The sequence below is a fragment of the Periplaneta americana genome, chromosome 5, assembly GCF_040183065.1.
Source record: "Periplaneta americana isolate PAMFEO1 chromosome 5, P.americana_PAMFEO1_priV1, whole genome shotgun sequence".
In the NCBI taxonomy this organism is placed as follows: Eukaryota; Metazoa; Arthropoda; class Insecta; order Blattodea; family Blattidae; genus Periplaneta; species Periplaneta americana.
Genome location: NC_091121.1, coordinates 125694610 through 125703398, shown reverse-complemented (window position 1 = coordinate 125703398; position 8789 = coordinate 125694610). Strand labels below are relative to the sequence as shown.

The 8789-nt window shown below is 35.1% G+C and overlaps 1 long non-coding RNA gene across 1 annotated transcript; it reads left to right on the top strand.

Moving 5' to 3' along the window:
* Positions 1–3777: 3777 nt before the first annotated feature.
* On the top strand, positions 3778–7177 carry LOC138700163 (uncharacterized). Its single transcript, XR_011332265.1, has 3 exons — positions 3778–6158; positions 6283–6397; positions 6684–7177. It is a non-coding gene; the product is annotated as an uncharacterized lncRNA (long non-coding RNA).
* The last annotated feature ends 1612 nt before the right edge of the window (positions 7178–8789 follow it).

Sequence of the window (8789 nt, the reverse complement as noted above, 5' to 3'; positions counted from 1 at the left end):
AGAGGGCGGTAGCGCATTATCTAGCGAAATTTATATGCTTGTATTAACTATTTTGGAAAAAGACATTGTACCAGAATAATGAAAGGAGTCCATAATTGTACCTATCTTTATAAAAGGGGAAAAAACATTCTGCAGTAACTTTCGAGGAATTTCAGTTTTGTTTACTTCGTACAAAATTTTGTCCAATATTCTTTAGAGAAGATTAACTCCTTACTTAGATTAAATTAGTGGGGATCATCAGTGCGGTTTTATGCGTAATATGTCGACTATAATTGACCAGATTTTTTGTATTCGACAGATACTGGAGAAAAAATAGGAGTATAAGGGTAAAGTACGTCAATTATTCATAGATTTCAAAAAGGCATATGACTCTGTTAAGAGAGAAGTGTTATAATATTCTTATTGAATTTGGTATTCCAAAGAAACTAGTTTGATTAATTAAAATGTGTCTCAGTGAAACGTACAGCAGAGTCCGTATAGGCCAGTTTCTGTCGGATGCTTTTCGAATTCACTGTGGGTTAAAGCAAGGAGATGCACTATCACCTTTACGTTTTAACTTTGCTCCAGATTATGCCATTAAAAAAGTCCAGGATAACAGAGAGGGTTTAGAATTGAACTGGTTACATAAACTGCTTCCTTATGCGGATGACGTGAATATGTTAGGAGAAAATTTACAAACTATTAGAGAAAACACGGACATTTTACTTGAAGCAAGTTTTTTTAGGTTATTTTACGACGCTGTATCAACATCTCAGATTATGTAGCGTCTGAATGCGATGAAGGTGATAATGACGGTGAAATGAGTCCGGGGTCCAGCACCGAAAGTTACCCAGCATTTGCTCGTATTGGGTTGAGGGAAAACCCCGGAAAAAAACCCAATCAGGTAACTTGCCCCTACCGGGATTTGAACCTTGAAGCAAGTAAAGAGATAGATTTGGAAATAAATCCCGAAAAGACAAAGTATATGATTATGTTTCGTGACCAGATATTATACGAAATGAAAATATAAAAATTGGAAGAGGTGGAAAAATTCAAATATCTTGGAGCAGCAGTAACAATTATAAATGACATTCGGGAGGAAATTAAATGCAGAATAAATATGGGAAATGCCTAATATTATTCGGTTGATTGAGAGGCTTTTGTAATCAGTATGTTCTCAAAAATCTGAAAGTTAGAATTTATACCGGTTTTTACCAGTTGTTCTGTATGGTTGTGAAACTTGGACTCTCATTTTGAGAGAGGAACAGAGATTAAGGGTATTTGAGAATAAGGTGCTTAGAAAATTATTTGAGGATAATAGAGATGAAGTTACAAGAGAATGGAGAAAGTTAAACAATATAGAACTGTACGCATTGTATTCTTCATATTCGTATTAGGAATATTAAATTCATACGTTTGAGATGGGCAGGGCATGTAGTACGTATGGACGAATCCAGAAATGCATATAGAGTATTAATTGGGATGCCGGAGGGAGAAAGACTTTGGGGAAGCCCAGACATAGAGGGGAGGATAATATAAAATGTATTTGGGGGAGGTGGGATATGATGGTAGAGATTGGATTAATCTTGCACAAGATAGGGACCGATGGCGGGCTTATGTGAGGGCGGCAATGAACCTCCGGGTTCCTTAAGAGCCATTTGTAAGTAAGTAAGAAAGTAAGGGTTCTGCAATATATCATAGAATTCTACACAATATTTCTAATTTTCCCTCTTTGCTAGAGCAGTTAGTACTTGCAAGATCATTTTGAATTTTGCAGTACGCCTAATTGTTGAGTAGTAGGCTACGACAGATATTATTTGTTTACAAATATCGAACACGGGTTTGCCACAAGGGCAGACATCTGAAACTAATGTACTAAGATTTTCATCCTCATGTGATCCTTGTTCCACCAATTTAAACTACACCTACCTTTCGTTAAAATATCAACATGTCTGAAATGACAAAGAATTATGTATGTGAAATTATCTCTACATACATAGCTACTTCAGGTAAAGATTAATATTACTGATGACAGTGATATCTTCTTTAAGCAGTCTTCCAATCTGCCACAAATCTGAGCCCCCATGTAACGTTGCCGCAATTACAACGCGGTGGCCTTCCAATCAAGTAGGCCGTGGTATATAGTAGACTGTGATAGAATAATGCAACGATAATAAGATTGTATGATAAAGAGTTTAGTATGTATTATGTTTATAGGGCTTACTCCAATTTTCCTCTGTTTGTTAACAAAGAGGAAAGTCAGCACTTGCATCACACACAACGAGTTAGAAAGAGAAAGATATAGAGTGGTCATTGCGCCGCCATGTTTGAAGAAAATTGAACTACCGTCGGTAATGAACTTACGCGCCCAAAACAAAGGGGGCGTGATGATAACTGACATTAGAATCGTCAGCTGTCTTAATTTCTTTTGCATAAATCAGTTAAACTGAAGTGGAAAAACCTAGTATTTCGTCAAATACGTGCTAGGAACTTAATCCAAACTTACTTACGTACTTATTTACAAATGGGTTTTAAGGAACCCAAAGGTTAATTGCCGCCCTCACATAAGCCCGCCATCGGTCCCTATCCTGTGCAAGATTAATCCAGTCTCTATCATCATATCCCACCTCCCTTAAATCCATTTTAATATTATCCAAACTTATGTACGCTAAATTTAAAACACTTGAGCTATTCCTAGAAGGAATGCTTAAAAGAATAACCTAAGCAAAATTGTCATGTAGTATGACAAGAAGTCCTAGCAAATATACTGAAGAAAATGTTAATATTCCTAGGTTCTTTTAAATGCGACCTGCAAGATTGCCTATAAAATGAACGAGTATGATTCGGATGATTTTATTAAATTGTTTTCCCAGTCTCTACACGTTGCAAAACTATTTACTTTACCATAAGATATAGAATGGAAGTAGGCCCTATCTGTAATAAACAACCTTTACCTCCAAGCTTTTGTAACGTGGGTGAAACATGACAAAACACGCTTTCAGTTTTTTTGTTACAGTAAAGTATAATTATTACCGAAATGTGAACGTGACACCAACAGCCGGCTGGTCTGTCTGAGCCTTTCAAGGGCTGTTGCACCACAGATAATTATTAGTGTATAATTGAGCACCCACGTACAATAATGGGGTAAGTAGTTACGAAATATATTCATACTTACCCCATTATTGCACGTGGGTGCTCAATTATGTTCTTTCATGTCCTTCCAGTCAAAATACTAACAACAATACGACCTACCCCAGAGTTTTGCGTTATTTTGGATGCGAGTGTCGAAATACAATTTTAATATTTGATTGCTATTACTAGGTTTGAAACGAAATTGTAGCGGTTTTATCCGTATTTAGTTTAACTTTATTACTAGTGAACCATTTATTTGATTAATCGTTTGTCTTCGAAATAGGCCTACTTCTTATAAGCTACAGCTCATCGTCTTCTTGTATAAGCAGTAAGGACAGAAGGAGCAGAAATAAAGGATGCCGGTGTCGAAATACAGTTTTAATATTGTATTGCTATTTGTTTTTCACTGGGTCTGAAACGGAATTGTATTGGTTTTATCCGTATTTAGTTTAAGTACATTACCAGTGAACCATTTATTTTGTTTATGCCGGGCGTTGTTACATATTTATGCATGAAAAAAAATGCTGCTATGGACTTAACTTCATAAAATTTACATGACATATGATATATCAGTTGTCTTTTTCCTTTTGACATTGCAGTTATATGTAGCACACACAACAGACATGTTTTTTCTTCGTTTTTTTTTTTTTTTGTACTTCTTACCTCCGTTATACAACATTGTAAGCAGACGAATTTTTACAAAGGTGGGCGCTTAGCTCAGATCTGCCGTGTTTCGCGGTGGCACCGCAAAGAGCGCTGTACAGGACAACATGGCCACTCTATAGTCTTCTCTTTCTAACTCGTTGATCACACACAATTTGTCATTATTGTGTCAAATGTAAGAACAGTGTTATTCTGCAAAAGCTTCTTCCTAGTTGCGAGACACGTGTGAGACAATATTTGTTTCAAATTATGTTAGACTACACGATGTGTTCATCACGCGAAAAGAAGTGTAGCGAGCTGTGGCTCCTGTTGTTTCTGACAACAATGTTAATCGTAAGTATCTTATCGTTTCAATAAAAGTGATGGGTTATGATTATGAGTAATTTTCTATTAGTGTCATTCTTTAATTTTTATATGGCATGCTAAGAGGTTATTTTGTAGTTTTAATAATTGCAGTTTTCAAAAAGTCCCTGTGTTAATTCCATTTTCAAATGAATTTTTCTAAATAATCATTGGATTTTTTTTTTTTTTTTAATTTCGCCACCACCTTTCCTATATTTTACTCCTATTAGTTACTTACATCGCCTCTCTTAAAATCACTTGGTGAGCACTGAATTCATTACAGTATTTTATATTAGGTTAGATTAGAAGGTAATAAGTTTGTGACAAAGCCAAAAGTTATGTATTTTTCTTTTGCTGAATATATTCATCCGTCTTTAGGTACTTTGGTTTAACCAAACCAAAGTACCTAAAGAGTATAGCTGTCATGTAATATCTGGGCTATATTTAGCCTACAACTGTTATAAAACGTAAAGTTTTGTGTGCATTTTACTTTTCACTTATTAACATAGGCTTAATATGTAACTCAATTTACAATAATATTAACGTCATCACTGTCATTTCCTGCAACATTTGAGCAACGCCCCTTTATTTCGAACAAACAAAACAACGAGAGGCTCAGGACAGGATCATCAACCGTGTGAGATGGTCAAGAGCAGGTTGTGAGATTGCTAACTGCGCATGCACGGTCATCTCATGCACTGCCAGTGGGATTCTTACCGGGATTTAACTTATTCGTGTAAACGGTATTTTGTCATTTGAATTCTGTTTATTTACTTACTTTGCGTTTATTTACAGGTAAATATACAAATGTGCCACGCAAATGTTACGTACCTATCTGTAAAGATAATTATTTAACTAGTTCGAAAGTCAGTGTATTTTTATTCCCTAAGGATGGAGATTTAAGGTAAGCGTTCACTACATCGTATCGCACGCATCGGACGAATCGCACGGATCGGAAAAAGACTTTCTTTGCTGTAATTGTTATGTAACCGCGTTCGCTACATCGTATCAGACGCATCGCCTCGCGGCAAATCCGTCCACGTTCTCGGATGGACAACTTTTCCGATGTGTGCGATCATGGCCTTCTTTAATAAATCAATTTTAATTGGTCAACTGTTACTATTATATTGTGCCATGTTCAGTGTCGCGCCAAAATGGCAGACGGAAAACTTATTTCGCGTGTAGAAAATTGCGAAGAATTATATAATTTGGGGCGTTCCCATTACAGTAATGAAGTTGTTTCTTGAAAATATATTATGTAACCAATATTTCTTTCGTTTCTTTCTCTTCAATTAAGACGCATGAAGCAATTACAAATTCTTATTCGCTAACAGACGTAATTAATAGATCTAACCTCAACTCCTCTGCTTTCAGTAATGTCAATATCGTACGACGTCATGTTTTAAACAGCTGATAGGGGAATCCGATGAGGCGATGAGGTGAAGCCGTTTCAGTGAACGCACTGCACTTAAAATATCCGTTGCGTGCGATTCGTACGAGGAGTGCGATACGATGTAGTGAACGCTTACCTTAGGGAACGGCGGAAATATATCAGGGCGATGCATCGGGATAATTTTGTCAGTCAGTGTATTTTTATTCCCTAAGGATGAAGATTTACGCCGGAAATATATCAGGGCGATACATCGGGATAATTTTGGGCAGCCCTAATTTTGTCCCAAATAAATGTGAGATAAGTATTTAGTAGAGTTTGAATAAGAGGTTATGTAACATCAACTGATAAGTGTGTTGTAAAACTTAACTTGAGAAACAAAAACTAATGAGTATTAATTTGTTTCACAGGTGTGCGAGTTACATTTTGAAACCCAGAATATTGAAAGAGAAGTATCGGTGTGTGATGTAAAGGCAATTATTGAACTGGTTCGAAAGTAAGTGTATTTTTATTCCCTATTACGCCGGAAATATATCAGGGCGATACATCGGGATAATTTTGTTAGTGTATTTTTGTTCCCTAAGGATGAAGATTTACGCCGGAAATATATCAGGCGATGTCTCGACATAATTTTGTCCCAAATAAATGTGAGGTAAGTATTTAGTAGAATTTGAACAAGAGGTTATGTTATGTAACTTCAACTGATAGGTATGATGTATAACTTAACTTGAGAAACAAAAACTAAAGGAGTATTAATTTGTTATTTTTTTTCGCAGGTATGCGAATTACATTTTGAAACCCAGAATATTGAAAGAGAAGCATCAGTATGTGATTCGAAGACTGGGAGATTATGAACAATTGTAAAATTGTAACGTCCCCGTCTTAAGAAAGGTAAGTAGCAATTTGTAAAGAGAAGCTAATTAGGCTACATAAGCTATAATAGCTTTCTGTACGCTAGTGTAATTTGTTAGTACAGTACTGTGGCGTGTTTACATCCTGAAAGATTCAGAATTATTGTTTTGCTCCAGGTTTGAGGTTATGACCTCAACACTAATGAGACACATTATTTTCTTTTACTGTTGATTTTCCTTACATTCTATAAACTATCATTAAATAAGATTAGCATAAAATCTTCATCAAAATCTAGAATAGTTTTCATATGTAAAATTTATTTCAGATACTGTGCCTTCAAAACTGCCTGACTGTCCATCATATCTTTCTGAAGCAGCATCATCCAGGGAGAATCATGATCATCGTAGGTAACGTCTACAATTCAATTGCCCTAAAGGTTCAATGGAGAGTTTATCTGTGTATAATAAACAAATGGAAATGATATCATTCAATTCTTTAGATGAACTTACTTCTAAATCGAAATTGGACAGTGATTGGGTAACGGTACTTATGAAGAAAGATACCTCTGTGTGCTTGTTGTTAATTTGTGAAGTTCTTTACTCAGAATAATGTGTTATGTCAGAGCCTTCTTTAGTTACAAGCCGGAGCCATACGTCGGCAACACTGTATTTAACTGTCACCCGGAGGCCTACCATTAACGACACGTGTTTGTGCTAATGCCGATTTTCAATGTAAATTAATGTTACAATATAAGTGTGTGTCGATGGAATTAAATTTGCGGTCGTACCAAACGTAAATTGTTGATGTATTATAAACTAAATGCGCGTTGGTGATAAAAAACAAGACAATAAATGAAAATAAAATGGTTGCAGTCTTTGGGAATTTTTACGGTTATTGATGAGAAAGTAATTGACTATTCTACTAAATATTAAATATTGTATAAGCTTAACTACATTTTTATAGTCTTATTTGTGATTTGTGTGTATCAGAATTCTAGCCAAATTGTTGGGCCTCGCTCCCTATATCAATAAATTTACGCTGTTTGTTTTCAAATTCAATGTAAACAGCTGTTTTGTGATCCTATAAATGTTGCAGTTTTGTTGAAGATTCGGAATGAATGCTATACGTCAGAACTACCTATAATTTGCAGATGCATATAATCACTTTGTTGGTTTTCAAGGTTTGTTTATTAATATTATTTATTTTGTAATAAATTAGGTATAAACATGTTTCTTTTCACTTCGTATTTTTTTTAGAGGATTTAAAGTTCACTGAGTTTACGCTAATTGACACATACATGTACTCAATGATAATGTTGCGTTTTGTTACGTATTATATTGAAGGTATGTTTTTTCATAGATTTGTTTACTTTTATTATAATAGGTATGTCAATAGTTTCTTCTGTTTACATTTTATTTTAGGCCTATTTGCATAATTTACATTCTTAGCTTGTTTTCTGTAGTTATATTTATTTAAAATTCTATTTTAAAAAGTTTATAACAAATAATTTAGGATAACAGTATTGTTATGGTGACTGGCCAGGTTCAAATTAAAACTGGCTTCCTGGACATCTGAAATATTTATAGAAAAACACGACATAATCACATGAAATTAAAATGCATATGATATCCTACACCTTTCACGTCAGAGGTGAAACAACATTAAGCGGCAAAACATTGTCAATTTACTAGCCACAAATTTGTTAACTGAATGGAACTTAAGAATATTGCATAGGAACTTACGTCTTTATTGCATTATTGATTTTATTATTTTCGGTGCAAGGAATATATTTTTTATTTATTTATCTTCATATTATCAATAGAAACATGTTTTTTGTAATTATTTTAAGTGACAGCCCTTGTATGTAAGTAGCCTACTTACGCCGTATTCTGAAGCATAGCTAATTGATTGCAATAAAACACTATTTTCGAACCCGTAATACTTTACATCACTACTCTGAATCTTGATCTTACCTTTGTGTATGAAGTAATATTGAAAAAATACGCGTTACGTATAGCGAAAGCAATGAGCAAACACAATATCACTTTAAAATCTTCCGCCTCCACTCTGCGTTGCCAAACCTACCCATGCTCCGGCTTGTAACTAAAGAAGGCTCTGGTTATGTGGTTATTAATAGAGAATTGGAGGTAAAATCCAAATATATGTTGCCAAGGCGAAGTGTCATGGCAGACGCGCGCAAGGCTACTACGTAAATCAAATTAAGCTTATATGCATGGCAGCCAACACTAAACTCCTTAGCGAAGAGAGAAAAGCTGCTATCATGTATTTGAAAAGCCAATAAGTTGTAAATATGAAATCGTGGACGTAGTTTACAGACAGAACACCAGAGTCGCATTCACAGGATGCTTCCATCTCAGGAAAACCGTACGGTAAAGAAACTGTTGACCAAACAATTTATTACCCGGGTTTG